This window comes from Eurosta solidaginis, chromosome 2 (genome assembly GCF_040869045.1).
Source record: "Eurosta solidaginis isolate ZX-2024a chromosome 2, ASM4086904v1, whole genome shotgun sequence".
Lineage (NCBI taxonomy): Eukaryota > Metazoa > Arthropoda > Insecta > Diptera > Tephritidae > Eurosta > Eurosta solidaginis.
This window is the reverse complement of record NC_090320.1, coordinates 70,706,320-70,726,958: the sequence shown is the minus strand read 5'-3', so window position 1 is coordinate 70,726,958 and position 20,639 is coordinate 70,706,320. Positions and strand designations below refer to the sequence as shown.

Here is a 20,639-nt window from a genome sequence, read left to right as displayed (position 1 = left end):
CTAGAATTTGTTTGTACGATATGGGTATCAAATGAAAGGTGTTAATGAGTATTTTAAAAGGGCGTGGTCCTTAGTTCTATAGGTGAACGCCTTTTCGAAATATCGCCATAAAGGTGGACCAGGGGTGACTCTAGAATTTGTTTGTTCTATATGGGTATCAAATGAAAGGTGTTAATGAGTATTTTGAAAGGGAGTGGGCCTTAGTTCTATAGGTGGACGCCTTTTCGGAATATCGGTATAAAAGTGGACCAGGGGTGACTCTAGAATGCGTTTGTATAATATGGGTATCAAATGAAAGGTGTTAATGAGTATTTTAAAAGGGCGTGGGCCTTAGTTCTATAGGTGGACACCTTTTCGAGATATCGCCATAAAGGTGGACCAGGGGTGACTCTAGAATTTGTTTGTACGATATGCGTATCAAATGAAAGGTGTTAATGAGTATTTTAAAAGGGCGTGCGCCTTAGTTCTATAGGTGGACGCCTTTTCGAAATATCGCCATAAAGGTGGACCAGGGGTGACTCTAGAATTTGTTTTTGTATGATATGGGTATCAAATGAAAGGTGTTAATGAGTATTTTAAAAAGGAGTGGGCCTTAGTTCTATATGTGGACGCCTTTTCGAGATATCGCCATAAACGTGGACCAGAGGTGACTCTAGAATTTGTTTGTACTATATGGGTATCAAATGAAAGGTGTTAATGAGTATTTTAAAAGGGCGTGGGCCTTAGTTCTATAGGTGAATGCCTTTTCGAGATATAGCCATAAACGTGGACCAGGGGTGACTCTAGAATTTGTTTGTACGATATGGGTATCAAATGAAAGGTGTTAATGAGTATTTTAAAAGGGCGTGGGCCTTAGTTCTTAAGGTGGACGCCTTTTCGAAATATCGCCATAAAGGTGGACCAGGGGCGACTCTAGAATTTGTTTGTACGATATGGGTATCAAATGAAAGGTGTTAATGAGTATTTTAAAAAGGAGTGGGCCTTTGTTCTATATGTGGACGCCTTTTCGAGATATCGCCATAAACGTGGACCAGGGGTGACTCTAGAATGTGTTTGTACGATATGGGTATCAAATTAAAGGTGTTAATGAGGGTTTTAAAAGGGAGTGGCCCTTAGTTGTATATGTGAAGGCGTTTTCGAGATATCGACCAAATTGTGGACCAGGGTGATCCAGAACATCATCTGTCGGGTACCGCTAATTTATTTATATATGTAATACCACGAACACTATTCCTTCCAAGATTCCAAGGGCTTTTGATTTCGCCCTGCAAAACTTTTTCATTTTCTTTTACTTAATATGGTAGGTGTCACACCCATTTTACCAAGTTTTTTTCTAAAGTTATATTTTGCGTCAATAGACCAATACAATTACCATGTTTCATCCCTTTTTTCGTATTTGGTATATAATTATGGCATTTTTTTCATTTTTCGTTATTTTCGATATCGAAAAAGTGGGCGTGGTCATAGTCGGATTTCGGCCATTTTTTACACCAATACAAAGTGAGTTCAGATAAGTACGTCAACTGAGTTTAGTAAAGATATATCAATTTTTGCTCAAGTTATCCTGTTAACGGCCGAGCGGAAGGACAGACGGTCGACTGTGTATAAAAACTGGGCGTGGCTTCAACCGATTTCGCCCTTTTTCACAGAAAACAGTTATCGTCCTAGAATCTAAGCCTCTACCAAATTTAACAAGGATTGGTAAATTTTTGTTCGACTTATGGCATTAAAAGTATCCTAGACAAATTGAATGAAAAAGGGCGGAGCCACGCCCATTTTGAAATGTTCTTTTATTTTTGTATTTTGTTGCACCATATCATTACTGGAGTTGAATGTTGACTTAATTTACTTATATACTGTAAAGATATTAACTTTTCTTTTAAAATTTGAATTAAAAAAAATTTTTTTTTAAAAAGTGGGCGTGCTCGTTCTCCGATTTTGCTAATTTTTATTAAGCAGGCATATAGTAATAAGTGTAACGTTCCTGCCAAATTTCACCATGATATCTTCAACGACTGCCAAATTACAGCTTGCAAAACTTCTAAATTACCTTCTTTTAAAAGTGGGCGGTACCACGCCCATTGTCCAAAATTTTACAAGCTTTCTATTCTGCGTCATAAGTTCAACTCACCTACCAAGTTTCATCGCTTTATCCGTATTTGTTAAGGAATTATCGCACTTTTTCGATTTTTCGAAATTTTCGATATCAAAAAAGTGGGCGTGGTTATTGTCCGATATCGTTCATTTTAAATAGCGATCTGAGATGAGTGCCCAGGAACCTACATACCAAATTTCATCAAGATACCTCATAATTTACTCAAGTTATCGTGTTAACGGACAGACGGACGGACATGGCTCAATCGAATTTTTTTTCGATACTGATGATTTTGATATATGGAAGTCTATATCTATCTCGATTCCTTTATACCTGTACAACCAACCGTTATCCAATCAAAGTTAATATACTCTGTGAGCTCTGCTCAACTGAGTATAATTACGTTCGTATGAGCAAGGTAACATTTGACCAACTTTTACAAAAAATTTTGCCACTCATAACGAAACGGGATACAATAATGAGAGAAGCGATTCCCCTCATCACCGCCTTGCTTTAACTTTGCGCTTTCTAGCTAGTGGCAATAGCTTTGAAGACTTAAAATTTTTGACAGCAATTGCGCCCCAAACGATTTTTCGATTAAAGTCGCATAATCATTATTCTTTTTAATTCTATTACAATAATCTTTGCTTTTTACTTGCCACAATTTTTATTGTCCATTTTACTTTTCCGCGCACGTCTGTTCCGTTCAGAAATTACTACGATTATGAGCAAGGCAAACACCACCATACACGACAGAAAAGGTCGCAGAAACATGACATAACGGGAATGTTCGCGGAAATGTTCGTGTCGTGTATTTGGCGCTTAAGTATGCAATGAGAAAAACTATAAAATTGTGCAATTGTAGTTACAGCTGAGAAGTTTGAGAGCTGCTGGACTAGTAGATTCTGGAAGCACCTAGAAGATGCGAATGTTGAAATCAAAGAATACAAAAGGCGGCAATTGTAGAGGCGCTGGAATTCAGTTTGATTTGAGTTTCGATTAAGACGATATCTAGCGAGCAATAGCAGTATTATTTTGAAAGTCAGTTTAATTTAAGCTATTAGTTTGGTTATTAAGCCAGCTAATTGCAAAGTATAAGTGTTATTGTGAAGTACTTTAATAAAGGCCATTTGTCCATTATTCAATATTGGAGTTATTTATTCAACAGCTTAGTGATACGAACTTAGCAAAAAGGCAAATAAGAGGATTTGCAAGCAAATTCGTTACAATTGGTGTCAGAAGAGGAATTGTTGAATAAATTCCAGAGGACAACAAGGACATGGCAAAGTTAAGTGAATTGAAGATCCCGCAACTGAAGAAGGAGTTGGAGAACCGGTGGACTGAATACAACCGGCACTAAACTCGAACTTCAGGCACGACTACGAGAGGCAATGGAATTAGAGGGAATTGATGTGGAAGAGTATGTCTTTCATCTTGATGGCGAGGAGATAACAAAAATTGAAGAGAAAAACGAAACATCGCAGACAATTACCAGCACAAACTTGAACATGATATTGGCTGCAATAACTGCTCAAACATCGACAATAACATCCAAGATGGAAGCACAAGAGGCACGTATAACAGAAATGTCATCACAAATATCCAAAAATATGGCATCCCAACTGGAATCGCAAGAGACACGCATAACATCCAAGATGGAAACTCAGCTGGAAGCACAGGAGGCACGTATTTCAGAAATGTCATCGCAAATGTCATCTCAACTGGAAGAGCAGAGACACGTATTTCAGAAATGTCGACACAGATTACATCAAAGATGGAAACACAACTGAAAGAGCAAGAGGCGCGTATATCATCAAAACTCTAAGAGCGTATGGACGAGAAAATAACGCAGTTTGAAGAAAAATTCGAGGCAGAGGTGGATGCGTTGAGAGGTCGTATACAGGAATTGCAACTTAATCGGCCGGCTGCTTCAGCGAGTAATACGAAGGTAAAAACTCCATCTTTTGACGGTTCTGTTCCTATCCAGGTCTTCAAGCTACAGTTTGAGAAGACCGCAGCAGTGAACAACTGGAATGCGGAAGATAAAGTTGCTGCACTATTCATGGCGTTGAAAGGGCCTGCAGCTGAGATTTTACAAACCATTCCAGAGGGCGAACGGAAATGTTATGAAGCATTGATGGGCGCTCTAGAGAGACGATACGGAACTGAGTATAGGAGACAGATATACCAAATGGAGTTGCTGAACCGCTTCCAGAGGCCTGGTGAAATATTGAAAGGCTAGCACATTTAGCGAATGCGGACGAACCCGTGGAATACACTGAACGGGTAAAGATTCAGAGCTTTATAAATGGCATACGGGACGTCGAAACAAAGCGAGCTACATACGCAAACCCAAAGCCAATATTCGCAGAAACGGTGTCACAAGCTCTGATTCAGGAAACAGCGTCGCTTCTGTGTAAGCCAGTTTTCAAAGCACGCCGTGTGGAAGTAGAAAGGCCAGAGTGGGTAGACGCAATATTGGAGGCGCTGAAAGGATCGCAAAAGCGGAGTGAAAAAGTTATCAAATGCTTCAAATTCGGGAAGTCCGGTAACATTGCACGTCATTGCGATCTTGGTCCTAACAGTTCCAACAATGTGGGTGGCCGTAAACGCAAAGCTGGAGGAAATTTGCAAGAGCGTGTCGGATGTAAAGAACGAAAACTTGCCCCGGCTATTGAATGTCCTGTGATATCTGTGTCGCATATTGGAAGGAAATCAAGCAGTCTTACCGTCAGAGGGAATGTGGATGGCAAGGAGCGTGTACTGACTGTAGATACGGGCGCATCTCATTCCTTGATCCGATCTGACTTAATCAACAGGAGAGTAAAACCGTTACCTGGAGCAAGGTTGCATACGGTCACTGGCGAGTATAACCAAGTTCATGGAGAAGTGATATGTGAAGTCTTGATTGGAAAGGTCACGGTTCTACACAAATTCGTTGTGGCGAAGATCGTTGAAGAAGTCATATTGGGAGTGGACTTCATGGTTGACCACGACATCAAGATCGATATGCAGAGAAGGGTGATGCGTTATGAGAACCAGGATATACCACTTAACTTCAAGTTGGAGAAAGGGTTCAGTAGTAATCGAGTAATGGTGGAGAAGACTCGACAAAGGCCACGAAAGTCAAAAGAAAAGGTTGATGGATCGCTTGTGCCAAATAAACCCAAATTAAAAGTACCTGCGAGAAAAAGACCGGCATCGACAAAACCTAATGGACGCACTAAAATGACTGAAAGAATTTTTCAGATGGAATGCAAGGGTGGTTTCAAGCCAGCGCGCACTACTGTTGTTAAACGTCCAGACGATAATGATGATGCAAAGTCAATCCGTCAAGTGCAAGCTCTGCGAAGAAGTTCATTGGCCAAACAACAGAGTGCGAGAGAACGATCAAGACTAATCAGTAGTAAGATGAAACGCAGGTACAATGAGAACAAAAATTCAGAAGGTTTCTTGGAGGGAGATTTGGTACTGTTATACAACCCTCACCGGCGGAAAGGTGTTCCCTCCAAGATTCGGTGCAGTTGGGAAGGCCGTACAAAGTTGTGAAGAAGATCAGTGATACCATCTATCGCATACAAACCACTGGGAAACCACGGATTAGAAGAGTGGTTCATTTGGAAAGGCTGGCAGCGTATAGATCGAGAGATTTGTCGGATCGGGACGATCAGACTTAGGTGGAGGGCAGCGTAACGAATGTTAGCAGCACTGAGCGATGCTGTCGTCTCTAAGCCGATGCTAAGCATTGACGTGAATTCACATCCATAGATCAATCATTATGTATCTACATAAACGAAACAATAATTGCGTCTACACATATGTACCATGTACGTATACGAGCAATGGAGAGTCAATGCACAAACACATGCATATATCTGATATACTCCTATAAGTATGCAATGAGAAAAACTATAAAATTGTGCAATTGTAGTTACAGCTGAGAAGTTTGAGAGCTGCTGGACTAGTAGATTCTGGAAGCGCCTAGAAGATGCGAAGGTTGAAATCAAAGAGTATAAAAGGCGGCAATTTTAGAGGCGCTGGAATTCAGTTTGATTTGAGTTTCGATTAAGACGATATCTAGCGAGCAATAGCAGGATTATTTTGAAAGTCAGTCTCATTTAAGCTATCAGTTTGGTTATTAAGCCAGCTAATTGCAAAGTATAAGTGTTATTGTGAAGTACTTTAATAAAGGCCATTTTTCCATTATTCAATATTGGGGTTATTTATTCAACAGTTTAGTGATACGAACTTTGCAAAAAGGCAAATAAGAGGATTTGCAAGCAAATTCGTTACAATATATTTAAACAATAGTTTTCACGAAAAGTGCAAAGAAAGTGTATGCCATCGCTTTAGGTGCAATTTATATAATCGAGAACTCTTTAGAATTTCTGGCATAAACTTTGACGACATTTAAAAAGAAAATGTTTTAATGTATACTAGCAGACCCGGCAGACGTTGTTCTGCCCTAAATTTGGCCTACCTGCATACATTTTAAAAAGCTTTTTCCGTCTAATTCTGCCCTCCCCTCTTTACTTTTTCCTAATCCTTTTATTCGCTCCTCCCTCCGTCTTTTTCGCTTCATCTGTCTCCATCTTCGTCTCATTCTATCTCTTTTGTTCCAGTCCAATTCCCAGTCCCACTCCGAGTCTCAGTCCCAGTCCTAGTCCTAATCCCAGTCCCAGTCCGTCTCTGGTCGGAAAAAAGGATCGTAAACACTAATATAGGCAAATTTATATACCAAGTTTCAGGCAAATAGGACGAATAGGGCGAATATGACGTATGTAAATAGGTATGTGGGTATTATTAATTCATGTCTCTATTTCGGCTTCGCATGCATATTTATCAGTTTTACCAGGTTGGTGCGACTAAATCGAATATCACAATGAAAATTACTTTAGAGCTCTCAGCAACAGCTTTCATTTGATATCCATATTACCCACACATTATATGGATATCGGGGTCCACGTTTTGGCCTATATCTCGAGACCCTAGTCATCCAGCCGTATAATATATTACTCTGTACTAAAGCACTCATCAACAGCTTTCATTTGTTATCCATATTCTATAAACACATTCTAGGGGTACCCTGGTCCACGTTTGAACAAAATCGACTGACGCATCTCTTCAAACACCGGCGACCAACTAACACACATTTGAGCCTTTCCTTTTATATATATATATATTTATTTTTCACACTTCACTATAATATTAAAACGAAATGCAGATATTCATTGCTTTTGAAATTCGGCTTAAAAATTGCATATGGAACAACTAAAGACTCTCCTGAATTAAAAAAAATGTCTTAGTATTTCTAAATCGCGGGCGCCCTCAGAAACCCCGGTTCCGGGGGTAACCACACCGAAGATCCTGGGTTTACGCCCCGGGCAAAGCAACATCAAAATTTTAGAACAAAGCCGGCCAAAAGTTGCACATTGTGCAATTTGAGTTCGTATTTTCACACCGACACTAACGATGTGTGATCACGATCGTTTGCTTTCGCTTGTCACTCACTAAAATCAACAATGAATGCAAAAGGAAAAGTCCGTGCTACTTTTCGGGCACATAATAAAAACAATATGCTGCAATGTTAAAGTGACTTTTAATACGCTTTAGTTAGTATTATTAAGTTCCTTTGAACATACATATTAATATTGACAATTTAAATATTAATTATTAATAATTAGTAATAATTAATTAATTATTAATAAATATTGACAATTTAATATAAATATATTTTTATACGTTCTACTTAGTTTTATTAATTTTCATAAATGTTTTTTATTGAATAACTTTATGTTTTGAAAATATATATTTCTATCTTTACATTTACTTTGTTTTATAGTTTTTTCCTAATGAAAAAGTGATTTTTTTTAAGTAAATTTTGCATTGAATAAACACAACACCATACCTTCTTTTATAAAAAAGTTTTATCTGACCAGCTCGACCTCCGCGTTCTTAGTTATACGAATATAAGTAAATATAGTCAGGATTAGCTTGAAATCAAATAACCAAAGTCGTTTTTAATTTCAAACTTCACAGTCCACATTTTCTTTTAGCACACTGTGGGGAGTTTTCACTCAATTTTTACACACACTTATGCAATTGTTTTAGTATTTGTGTGACCGGCTCTGTTTTAGAAACAAGTTTTTTCAATTAGACGAACAATTTTTTAAGCGGAGTCGCCCCTCGGCAGTGTTTGGCAAGCACTCCGAGGGTATCTCTGCCATGAAAAGCTCTCAGTGAAAATTCATCTGACTTGCAGACGCCGTTCGGAGTCGGCATAAGACAAGTGGTCCCGTCTCCGCAATTTGTGGGAAAAATTAAAAGGAGCACGACGCAAATTGGAAGATATGCTCGGCCTAAAATCTCTTCGGAGGTTATCGCGCTTTACATACATTTTTTTATATCAAAATTCCGCTTATAAGCATTGATTGTGCTTATTTTGAAATCACCGGTTACCAGTGCATCTAACAGACACAATGTTGAGGTCCTATAAAATATGCAATATTGCCATGAAACAGAATATGCTTCTCACCAACAGAGGACACGAAATCCTGTATAATGAACCGGAAGTGGCTTTGCACATGATTGTATGCAAATCTTAAAGGAAAGATTTATGCCATCAATTTTATTTTCGAAAATAGAGTATTCCACCAGGAAAACCGGGCTTTTCGGCTTATATGAAGACACGCCACTGCTTGACGCCTCCCACCATATTTTGAGGGTATATTCGGATTTCTAAGCATGCTGTTTTTATATTCTCGGCAACTTGAAATAAGTTGTAGGTATGTCTCGCAAAGAGTATACTTTCAATGTCTTACAGTGTAAAAGGTTGAGTGTGCATTCAAAATTTTTATTTAAAAACATAAGGACCATCCTAATATACATATGTATATGTATGCAAGAATGTATCTACAACGTGCATTGTACGTGCATTAATGTTAATCTATTTGAGAGAGAACTTTCTGCAACTGACAGCTGCTGGATTTGTTTCGTATTCCGTTTTGATAGACACTTAATTTACAGCTAAGTAGGTAGGAGGGTAGGTATGTTTTTTGTTTAAAATGATAGCAATCGTGATTTCATGAAATAATAAATATACTTGAATATCAGTGAGAATAATATTGTTTATATGTACACAGCTTTACTAATTATATGTACATATAGTTAGAAGTTTCGCAACCTCCCGTCAATAAAACATTTTTATTTAATAACCCCAACCACCTATATTCACATCCCCTAAGAACATACATAGTAAACAAACCCTTAAATTGCTGTGGATTGCAATTCTCTCTCAGTTCTCTCTAATGAGATGCCAACATATATAAAAATAAAATGTGCTCATCGAATTTGTGGGGGACAGGCTGACATGACAAGCAAATACAAAGCCACAACCAAGAACTCGTGAGGGCGTTCAACTAGTTCGTTCGCTCCTTTCGCTGACGCTGGATGTAAAAGCAGTCTTAGGTTAGCACGTACGACTACGCTGTGCTGCTGTTGCCGGTTAGGTTCGGTCTTTCTAGTGGCGACCAACGCGAAAGAAGGCGTACCTTAGTGAAAAAAAAAAACAAAAATTACAGTGTGAGTGCATTTTTTAAACGCTATGGGCAGTTTTTTTTAATTTGCTTACCCAAGGCGGCACAGAAAGTGATGATACGTACATTTGCCGTTAATATTCTGGCTATTTTTATGTTGAGAATGTCAACTAAAGGGAATTCAGAAGCATAACCATATATTAAAGAGTACATATTGAAAATAAAAATAGTCTACATACATACATGCTTACGTAGTTGTTGTAGATACATGTGTATGTTTTTGTATATACGCGAATATATTTTAAAAGTGCTAAATATTTTAATGCTGCTTAAAGTGAAAATTTTTAAAACCACCAAGATTTGCTGAGTAGTAGGTAAATTGCGAAAAAAATTCAAGCAAGCAAGATTTTTGTGATTGAAGTGTACCTATATGGCAATATCAAAAAAAAAAAAAAAAACACGAAACAACGTTAACCAGAAACTAAAAAAAGTGTCTTGAAACGCAAAGGGCTGGTGTTATTAGAAAACATGTTTTTAAAATTTTAAATACAGATTTTATAAAGTGCCAAAGTTTAAAAAATAGATTGCGCTGCCTAAAAATCTAAAGAAATAAATTAATTTACATACCTACATAGGTACCTAGAAACCTTCATTAATACATATTTACCTATGTATTTACATATGTACATATGTATGTGTTGTATTAACCGTTCTCTTAATTATATCCTCCCAAAGGCACAATGACATATTACAGTAGGTAGTACCTTGGCGGAGTTGCTTTCTTGTTTTGCTGTTGAATCAGTACTTCGTAATTTTGAGCCCGACCATACAGGAATTGCCATATAAGTTCTCTATGGAAAGTCCAAGGAAACCTTTCAGTTTCAACAGATTCGAGAAGACGAGCAGCTGAAAAGATGGGTTGTGTGGGGACACAGAAACAAAAAAGGCGCCTGTACAATTAACAAGATCCATGTACATACTTCTACATATGTATTTCGGCTGATTTTGAATTTTTAGATAGATTTGTCAATACACATCGAAACCCCTGAGATAACTGAAAAAAATTCATCAGTTCTTTTGACACCTCTCCCGACTTTTTTGGAAGTGTATTAGCAGTTAACCCCTGTTTGTAAATTATTACATTAAAATTTCGTAAAAATTAACAGCCTTCTTACCTTAGAAGGTAATCGTGTTCAAAACTATCGTCGTTCCTCTGTTTGTAGCACAATTAGAGTTACAACAGACAAAACGATAAAAGTCGATTCTTGCGTTATCTCGGCATTCTCTTTCACGAACAGCTCAAGGAGAATCTATACCAGGTGGTCGCTAAACGAATTACATCCAATTCGCTGTACAGAAGAGTGTCAAGTTAAAAGCAAATTTGTTTTAATTCCGATTAACTGACATCTTGTTGAACCAAGTCGTTGTATGGAAAATAATAAAGAAGAAGCAATCAGCTGTTGAGATAACACCTACTGGTATGGACTCGCCTTGAGCAGAAGTTAACGGATAACCAAGGCGAATCTATACCAGGTGGTGGCAAAGGGAATTCAAGCAATTCGCCGTGCAGATGAATGTCAAGTCAAAAGACAATTTTCATTGATTTCGATTAACTGACATTTTATTGTACAATGCGTTGTATGGAAAATAATCAAGAAAAAGCAATAAGGCTATTGGGATAACACCACCTGTATTGAATTCGCCTTGCGAATAACGTAAAGCTAGACGATAAACGAAAAGTTCAGAGCACCATTAGCAAACAATATCGCCAATGCAGGTATCGTTCGTTAAGAGTCTCGTTCGCAAACATATGAGTAGAGCTGGGTAAATTCAATTCCATTACATTACCCATTACATTCCTCAGTAATTCCTCCACAGCAAAGGAATTGATTACATTTCAATTCATAAAAAAATATACCAAAAGTAATTCGTTTTTTTGAGTCTCGAGTAGAAAACATTTTATATATTTGTAATTGAAAAACAAAAGTACTTTGCGCAATTGTAATTTCTTTCCCAGTACTTTCGAAAGGAATGGGATATGTAATCGAAATTTCTTTCAATTACATTACAAGGAATGGAAAAGTACTTTCGAATTTCCCATTCCATTCCTCAAAGGAATTGCGAAAGTAATTGAAAAACTACAAGTTAGTCTGTGTATAGGAACTTACTCCGGTTGATGTGGGTGACATTTCGGGTCACAGTTTTCATTATTTCATCAGATTTTTCTTGTGAGTGGCAACTGAAAGCATTTGGAAACACCAATGAATATCAAATTATTATCCTCTTAAAGTTCCCAGCTTCTTTCCTCCGCTATCAAAGGGTGGTGGCTATAGGAAAGCAGCATAGTTTTTAATTTTCTTTGATACATTCAGCTGGCATAACGTAAATACCATTAATGTTCCGGAAAACTTTTCTCGTATTCTTGATCTTTTGATCCATCCATAGTTGCCTCCTCTGAACCATATTGTAATAAATAATATTAGAGCAGACAATGGAAAGAGTCGTCCGTATAAAACCTCAAAAGCGTTTGAAGTGAAGTGTAACTTGCTTGCTATTATAGCGTTTTCTTTTCTGGCAAAGTATGACGCTTTTTGTATGCCGCGCAAAGATTGTAAATATATTTTGTTCGGTTCTAAAAAGCAGGTAACGTCTTTACGGGGTATTTCGTTCTTTTGTGAAAATTGTTGCCTGCTCGCAACGCAAAAGCGTTACACTTTTACCCTGCATAAAATGGCGGTGTGGCAGTGCAACTCTGCTAAACTAGCTGATCGTGACAATTTATTTTCGTAACTTCACATATTTTTAGGCGAAGAAAATAATTGCTAATGAATTTTTTTTATCATTGACAGCGCTAATACACGGGGTAGCCGTTCATGTTCAAAATTTTCTGGGGTAGGAGTAACTCTATTAAGGCTTTACCATTTACTTAGGCAAACATTTATTTCAGAAAAGAAAACGCTATAAGTTATAGCGGCACCAGGTGCTTCTACATTTGTCAATGCCAAACGCTTCTTTATATTTGAAAGTTTGCGTAGAAATGATACATCGTTTCGCCCCCTTGTTTGAAAAGTTTAGTGGTCAGATGTTCTTCTGTGCCTCATTGTTTTTAAGTTGGGATATTTGCATTTTCGCCTCCTCACATTACGATGTTTATCCTTGTACCATGACTATGTTAGACAGTTCATCATCTCCCTCACTTTTGGCAATAAGGCGTTTCGTAAAATTTGTGAGTTTTAAGGTATCCCCATTATTCTTATCATACCTTCGTTAAAATATATATGTATATCATATGCACGTGTATTTGTGACTGAACTCCTCCTAAAAAACTGGACCAAATTTAATGAATATTTGTGTATATGTTCAAGGAGAAGTGTGGATGCTTTAGATTCACATCTTGGTCCGTTTTCTTTCTTATTTGCGGGGAAATTAACCAGGGGCCGACATATTTTAAGCAAAATTAACTTATGGTGCGATTTCCTTGTAATTTGGTACGGGGGTATTTCTTTGACCAGGTTATTATTTGAGAAACTCTTCTTTCCGGGAAGCGGACCACTGACCGACCTTGTTGACGATTTTTTCAGACATCAATGCTTGCCACATTGTTAAAACTATAAACAAATGGCGAAAATCCTTTTTCTGAAATATCGGTTGTATGGGAGATATATGTCATGGGGGTTCGATAGGGTCGTTCCGACAAATGTCTAATCGGACACTAAAATATACGCGCTATCTTAATTTCAAGATATCTCAAAAATTGAGACACTAGTTTGCATTCAAACATACAGACCGATAGACAACAGTTCGTCATCCTGATCATTTCGGTATGCTTATTTGTTTGTTTTTCTCTTCTCCTTTAAGGACTTACAATTTCCGCGAACCAGACCGAACTTAAATGCCATTTCATTTTCATTAAAGGTACAAAAAGGAAAACAAATATTTGAATAGATTTTGCATTATTTTCAAAGGATCCCGATCCTGAGGTTGTATTCAGCATGTTCCATGGTGTGAAGATGATAGCGTGCGACAACATCGTGAGCTTGCGGTGGCTGGAGGAAGTGGTTTCAAACCTCCATAGGCAAGGAACGAACACGCTGTTTGATATGTGGATAAGCGCAAAACTCAACGGTAACAAAAGTTAAAGTATGGATACCATGCGTGATCAAGTCGAAGAATACACTGGGAATTCTGTAGAATCAGAATCCGAATATACCGACATAGGATTGGACCTAAGGATCTACACATTGATTTCCATTGTGTTGCATTATCTCCAGTCTCAGCGCTATCATTCTAGCTCACCTGATATATGTTCAAAAATTAATCAAAATATTATCTAAAGAAATTCCGTCAGGTGCTATCATGACCTAGAGATAACTTGACTCATATTATGAATCTCAACTTGAATACTACGCGGCTGGTAAATTAACACAAACGTGCAATTGGGAAGAGCATCGAAATAACTGCAACCTCTATTGGGTGTCGATAAGCCGTGGTCAATCGTCAAATCTATATCTAACCCGAAAAAACACAATGATAATATATACATCGCCTCTGGTGATACAACTCTGCGGACTCTAAGACAACCGTGAGCGGTTTTTGCCAGTAATACGGGGGGAACATAGACACAAACACGACGTGTGAACCGTTACTATCACCCCACAGACGTTGAAGATGCCATGAAAAAAACCCAACCTTCTAAATCAATAGGTCCAGATGGAGTAGCTATGCCAATGCTAAAACATCATGGTGCTGAGGGAAAAAGCTACCTGACGTACTTTTTCAAGCCTGGGAAACCGGCTAACGAAGGTGAGTCATAACGCACGGTATCACTCCCTTCGCCAGTAGCGAAGATATTGGAAACCTTCCTGCTCCCTCAGTTTACTGCGAATCTTCACCTAGCCACTCATCAGCATGGTTTCCGCAAAACACATAGCACTACCAGCATTCTCAAAAGCTTTTGACCATGGTATTCTACTCTAAGATATAGAAGGTTCACCCTTTCCCCTTTGTACAAAAAGATATACTGCAAATTATCTGAACCTAGCCGACCAAATACACGGCCACTCTGTTTTGCGACGTGGAATATTGGACATTCACGTCGATGGTGTTGCGCTACCGATTTTCAGTCATTCAAAAATCTTAGGAGTAACATTCGGTCACACTCCCACCTTCAAGGCGTATGCCATCGAAGTTTTATCTAAAGTACAAAGCCGTATCAAAATCCTGAAGTCGCTTGCCAGTAGCACTTGGGGGAAAGATGAAGAAACGTTGCTAGCCTCGTACAAAACTGCGATGATACAATCTTAAGGGCGAATTAATGGTGACTTATAACCGTAAAGCCATAAGCAGATAAAACAGCTGATCGAACCTACCTTATGGAAATCAATGTAATCGATTAATGGTGCCATACCATAACGCTAACTCGATTACATTGATTTCCATAAGGTAGGTTCGATCAGCTGTTTTATCTGGTTATGGCTTTTTGGTTATAAGTCACCATTAATTCGCCTATACCCATACCCTTCCTCATATATGGCGAGGACAAATCAATTGCCAGTCATTGAAGACTGTGCTTGTGTTTTACAAACATTTTCTTATGGTACAAGGAGTTACTATGGCCTCGGAAAATCACCGCTTGAATCGCAGAAATATTTTTTACACTAAGAATTTTTCAATTACATTTGCAATTCCTTTCGAAAGTACTGGGGAAGAAATTACATTTGAGAAAAGTATTTTTTTTTTCAATTACAAACAAAAAACTTTTTCCTACTTGAGCCTCAAAAAACGAAATTCCTTTTGGTATTTTTTTTTGAGGAATTGAAATGTAATCAATTCCTTTGCTGTTGAGGAAAGGAATTGATGACTTTCCTGAAGTACATGTAATGGGGAATTGACTGTAATTGGTTACCTAAAGTAATCATTACTACCCAGCTCTGCATATGAGGCTGTAAATATGTTTGAGCAGCTCCATTCCAGAACGCATGCCAAATTTTTTGTTTGAGATATTGATGGGATTTACTTCACGTTCTCAAATCTATGTAATAATCTTTATGAGCTGTAATAGACAGGACTAAGCCATTCTTACTTCTTAATTGGTGCTTAGTTGTTTAATTGGCGCCAGTTAACCCAACCGCTCTGTTTTAATTGGATGGAATATGTTGATGTCTGCGTAAAGCTCACAATTATAAGTCAGAACTCGTCCTCTCCAGAATCTAGAGGTCCGTAAATCTATCCAAGAACTTTTCTCTCGAACACTCCCCGAGCTGCTTCATCTGATGTTGCCACGCTCCACGCTTCTGCACTTTATAGCAGGCCGAGAGAGAACTTTACTTTTCAATTGCCTACTAAGTCCATACATAGTAGCATTTATTGGCAAAGCTGATGTATGCATTGGTTTCCGAAGTCTTTCGTAACTATCAGGCCAACCTTACAAAAACGCCTAAAACCTAACTGGATTTCCAATTTTTGTTCTGCCTGACATTTCGGTTTGATGTTTGCACACCTGTTTTACACTGTCGGAACGCATGCTTATTTCGGTTAATGCAAAATAAGTCGTTTATGTTCGTGTGTTGAAAAAAACGTAGGGCGTTTTTATTAGGTTAGGCTAAATAGCTGCCAACAGTGGCCCGGCTGCCGAGGCGCAAGTGCGCTGATACTTTGCTTGATGACGTTTTGTCATCATTCTCCATGTTGTTGTAGCGATAAGGACACTCCCTAAAGGCCTTGGAGAGTGTTATCAATTTTGTTGGTCCTTTGCCGGATGCGGATCCGGTATGTTCCGGTACCAAGCCCGACCATCTCGGGAAAGATTTGTTATGACCACATGTGACCTTCTAGGCCATCCCGCCCTCCCAGCCCCTAGATCCATGAGGCATGTGGAGTTCGGAGTCACAATAGCCTCATCTGTTAATGAAACAGGATTCGCAACGGATAGGTGAGGTTGACAATTGGGTTTGGAGAAGCTATATATTGCGCTGGCAACCTGAAATCTGGATTTTAGTCGCCTCTTACGACAGGCATACCTACGCCTGCGCGTAAAAAAACTTCTGGTGGCCATAGTGTATAACATATAGCTGAATCGGTTGCAATGAATAATGGATATACACCATTTTTAGAGGTGATACATAGAATTAATGTTGAGGTGAAACATAGACACATATTCACGCTTTAACTTTATACGGACTTCTAAGCGTCAAACTTTAGATACACCTCTGAAATTGCTGCGCAAAATATTTGTACTACTAAATTTCAATACGCAGATGTAACTGAAATATGTGTCTATGTTTCACCTCTACACTAATTCTATGTATCACCTCTTAAAATGATGGGTGTGCACTATTAATCGCTACTGATTCTGCTATATGTTATACATTATGGTCACGAGAGGTTTGTGTCTCCGATTTTAGGTACACCCTTGTAGCTAGTTATTTAACCACTGCCGCTAGATGGGTCTCCTAAGCATTACCTAAGCGAGGATAAGCGTTTTTTTACGCGCAAACATAAATGTATACGCTTGTAAAAAAAACACGGCTAATGTTCAGCAATTGCCTACATCGTTCTTTGGGCCCGGTCATAGTGTACAAGTACAAGTGTGTTGACTTATCTGTCAAGCATTCTGACAGGCACTCGCTGGATTCGGAATGACAGCGAATTCAAAATGGATACCATTACCGAATGCGCCGAATGATTGAAAAATTGAAAAAGTCGATACGATTGGTAGTCAAAAATGTTGTCGTTGAGACCAAAAATGCGACTCTAGACCTGAGATTTCCATCAGGTGAGCGAGGCTGTTTGTAGTTTTGACGTTTATCGCTTAGTGAACACACTTGTATAGGTACACTATGGGACCGGTGTGTACATACGTATGTATGTGGAGCTGTCACCACCTGTTTTACTCCGCCATGGGAGCAGCTTTGCCTAAATGACAGTATTAAAGCCAATATACATATTTTAATAGAGCAAAATCAGTTTTGTGGTTAAAGTCCCTTCGATTTATCGAAGAAGCAATCTATCGTTACAATTTAGCGTACGTTTAGGATTAGTAATCGGCATCGCAAGTCATCTACAAATTTCAAAATTATAAGTGGTTGTTGTAACAGAGCAGCCATTGTACGTTCCAGTGGTTGTAACATAAAATGATTCGTCCTGCGTAGTCGGCATTTGAAGGAAAAACAGGTAGAATCGGCAGCTGTGGGATTGACCACCGTACGTTATATCCATTTGTAAAATGTGACAATTACAGACGCAAATTGAAAACTCTTAAAATGAAAACGGAATCAAAAGTAATAGAGCAAAGAAAAGTAAGTACAATAAAGCTTTCAAAGCCGTCAGTAAAAATCTTCCTATTAAAATTTTAACATCATACTACACTAATGAATAAAATATATGAACTCGATGACTAAAATTATGACCGGACCAGATAGAACAGCGCGCCGCTAGATTTCTGTATTCTTCTGTTTATATGTATCTGTATTTCCAAAGTTTAGTATTGCACCCTTCCTAAATTATGCCGCTTCCATTTGCAGGAAATTATGGGAGTTGACCCATTTGCCTGTGCTAGAGGGTTAGTCGGTTTTGCTTGTTCTCTTTTGATATTTTTCGCAATGTTTACATATGCGCAACTTTTGTTCTTCGCACGTGCTGGCATTGCTGTCAAACATTTCACCGTTTTCCTCTCGGGTTTAAATAAATAAACGAGGGATAAATGGAAATATAGGCTCCATTACTGATACTTAGCATAGACTTGACTTGGCTTGCGAACTGTCACTTACAGTTCTGTTAAATGAACATTGCATGTTACTGATTACTCAAAACTTAACTTGACTTAGAAGTCTGTTGAATTTTGATTTTCTATGTAAGTTCTAAGTGACGTTAACATTTTGAGATGCCATTTGTTTGTTTCCATTTCATTTTGACATTTTGTCATACAAATTGACATTTATTTAAAAATAAATTTCAACGCTGATTATGATGCCAGATTTTATGCGCCAAGTGGAGTATTATCGTGGCTAAGTTGCCAAGTTTACGCCTAGTCAAGTCAAGTCTATGCTAAGTATCAGTAATGGGGGCTTATGAATCACTTTTCGCTCTTTCCTTGTTAAGATATGAGTAGCGCTGTCGGAACAGTTATATTCATTGTTTACTATATAGTTTGGCAGCTTAAGTAGAGGTTATGTTGCGAATAGAGTGGAAGGCAGTGGACTAGGCAGTCGAATGTCATATAATGAAGGAATGGTGTTCGGAGTTTTTTCAAAGTTAAAAAAATGATAAAAGATTTAATATAAATAAAGCCGGAGTCATTGGTGCCGTATGTCGTATCGCTGTATCCGTATCCCTAACGTAATCAGCTGTTTATCGCTACGACGGTAAACCAAAACCCAATTGGTTGGCTACGATACGGTTACGATCTTAGCGGCACCAATAATCGATTGCATTGATTCTCATAAGGTTGGTCGAATCAGCCGTTAAAAGGTTACCGATACGGTTACCGATAAAGCACCAATGTCTCCAGCTTAAAACTATTATTTTAGTAACAACAAAAACGCCATATATATTCTGTATACATACATTTTTAAGGATTATCTCACTTTAAATTTTGAATTAAATAATCTAAAGTTTTTTTTGAAACTGAGTCGAGAACTGTGCGTGTGAATGTGCGAATTTTCACCGATCAGCTGTTAGTTGCGCTACTTGGTAAAATTTACAATGGTTATATTTCTTTCATATTTATCATGGTTCCACTATGTATGTATATGGTTGGCTCATCTCTACAGCAGCAGCATATCTTTATTCAGATTGTCAAAATCGTTTTGGTGTTCAGCGAATGGAATGGGGAGAAAATATAAAACTTTGCAATTGTTGTGTGTTGTGGGAAAATAATGGGCTAAAATAGATGCATTTATTAAAAAAATTGCTTGAAGAGATGTGAAACTATTCTTTTTATGAAAAATTGACCACCACGACAGTAAATTATTGTCAATGTGTTGGTTACATTTTGGTTTTGCAATCTCCTTTTGATAATCCGTATACCAGCGAAATAAAAAAAATAAAATCAGCTGATGAGATGAGCCAACCATATAATTGAGCCATGATATTTATTGTACCAATATCTACATAAGTACATACAAATCCGTATATTAGGATGGTAAATTTTTGACAATACGGCTTTTGTCGAGAAGGTTAGGTTAGGTTGAACTGGCCGGTCCATGAGGACCTCACATAGACTGAATAAGTCTGTAGTGTTACCAGAAGTGTGTTTTAACGACCAAACTGAAAAACCCTATCAAAAACCACAACCTATGTTATAAAATAATTCCGTCCTCTTGGCAAATACTAGAAGCTTCCTAGGATTTAAGCCACTTGCTGCTTCCAGATCTGACAGCTGTCTTAGCCTGGCGAGCGCAGGGCAAGAGCACAGAACGTGCTCGATCGTTTCCTCCTCCAGCCCGCACTTCCTACATCTGCTATCACTGACCAATCCTAATTTAAAGGCATGTGACGCCAGAAGGCAGTGTCCAGTCAGAATACCCGTCATGAGTCTACATTCCTCTCTTTTTAATGATAGAGCAACTTTGTTAGTCTAAGGTTGTAAGACCTGCACATAATCTTCGACACTTTCAGCCCCGCGCTTGAACCCACGCCTTTCCTGCTTGGTCGATCATGTGCACCTCTCGTTTCGCTTAATTTCGCCCAGTCTAATTGGCACGTCTACGGAGGAAGCTACAAGGGATGCGCCCTTTTTAGCTAATTCATCCGCCTTTTCATTCCCATCTATTCCCATATGTCCTGAGACCCAATGTATGCTTCCCCTTCATTTAAATGCTGTGGTATGCGAGATTATTGCCTTAATTGCTGCTTGACTGTCAATATAAAAGTTAACACGATTGCAGCATGGGCTATTTTCTTCCAGGGTTTCTACTGCTTTGGTTACGGCTACTATTTCCGCTTGGAAAACGCTACAGTCATCCGTCAGCCTGTAGGATCTGTTTATTTGCGGATCAGCACAGTATACC

General features: G+C 38.3%; 1 protein-coding gene across 7 annotated transcripts in view; it reads left to right on the top strand.

The window, feature by feature from the left end:
• Nucleotides 1–9,522: 9,522 nt before the first annotated feature.
• C1GalTA (Glycoprotein-N-acetylgalactosamine 3-beta-galactosyltransferase 1) overlaps nt 9,523–20,639 on the top strand; it is a 126,599-nt gene continuing 115,482 nt past the window's right edge. Inside the window, exons 1-2 of one of the 7 annotated variants that reach the window (XM_067765646.1) lie at nt 9,529–9,676; nt 17,653–17,927. The gene's annotated coding sequence lies outside the window, so the exon portion shown is untranslated. The other 6 variants (XM_067765650.1, XM_067765645.1, XM_067765648.1 and 3 more) reach the window with 6 other exon arrangements.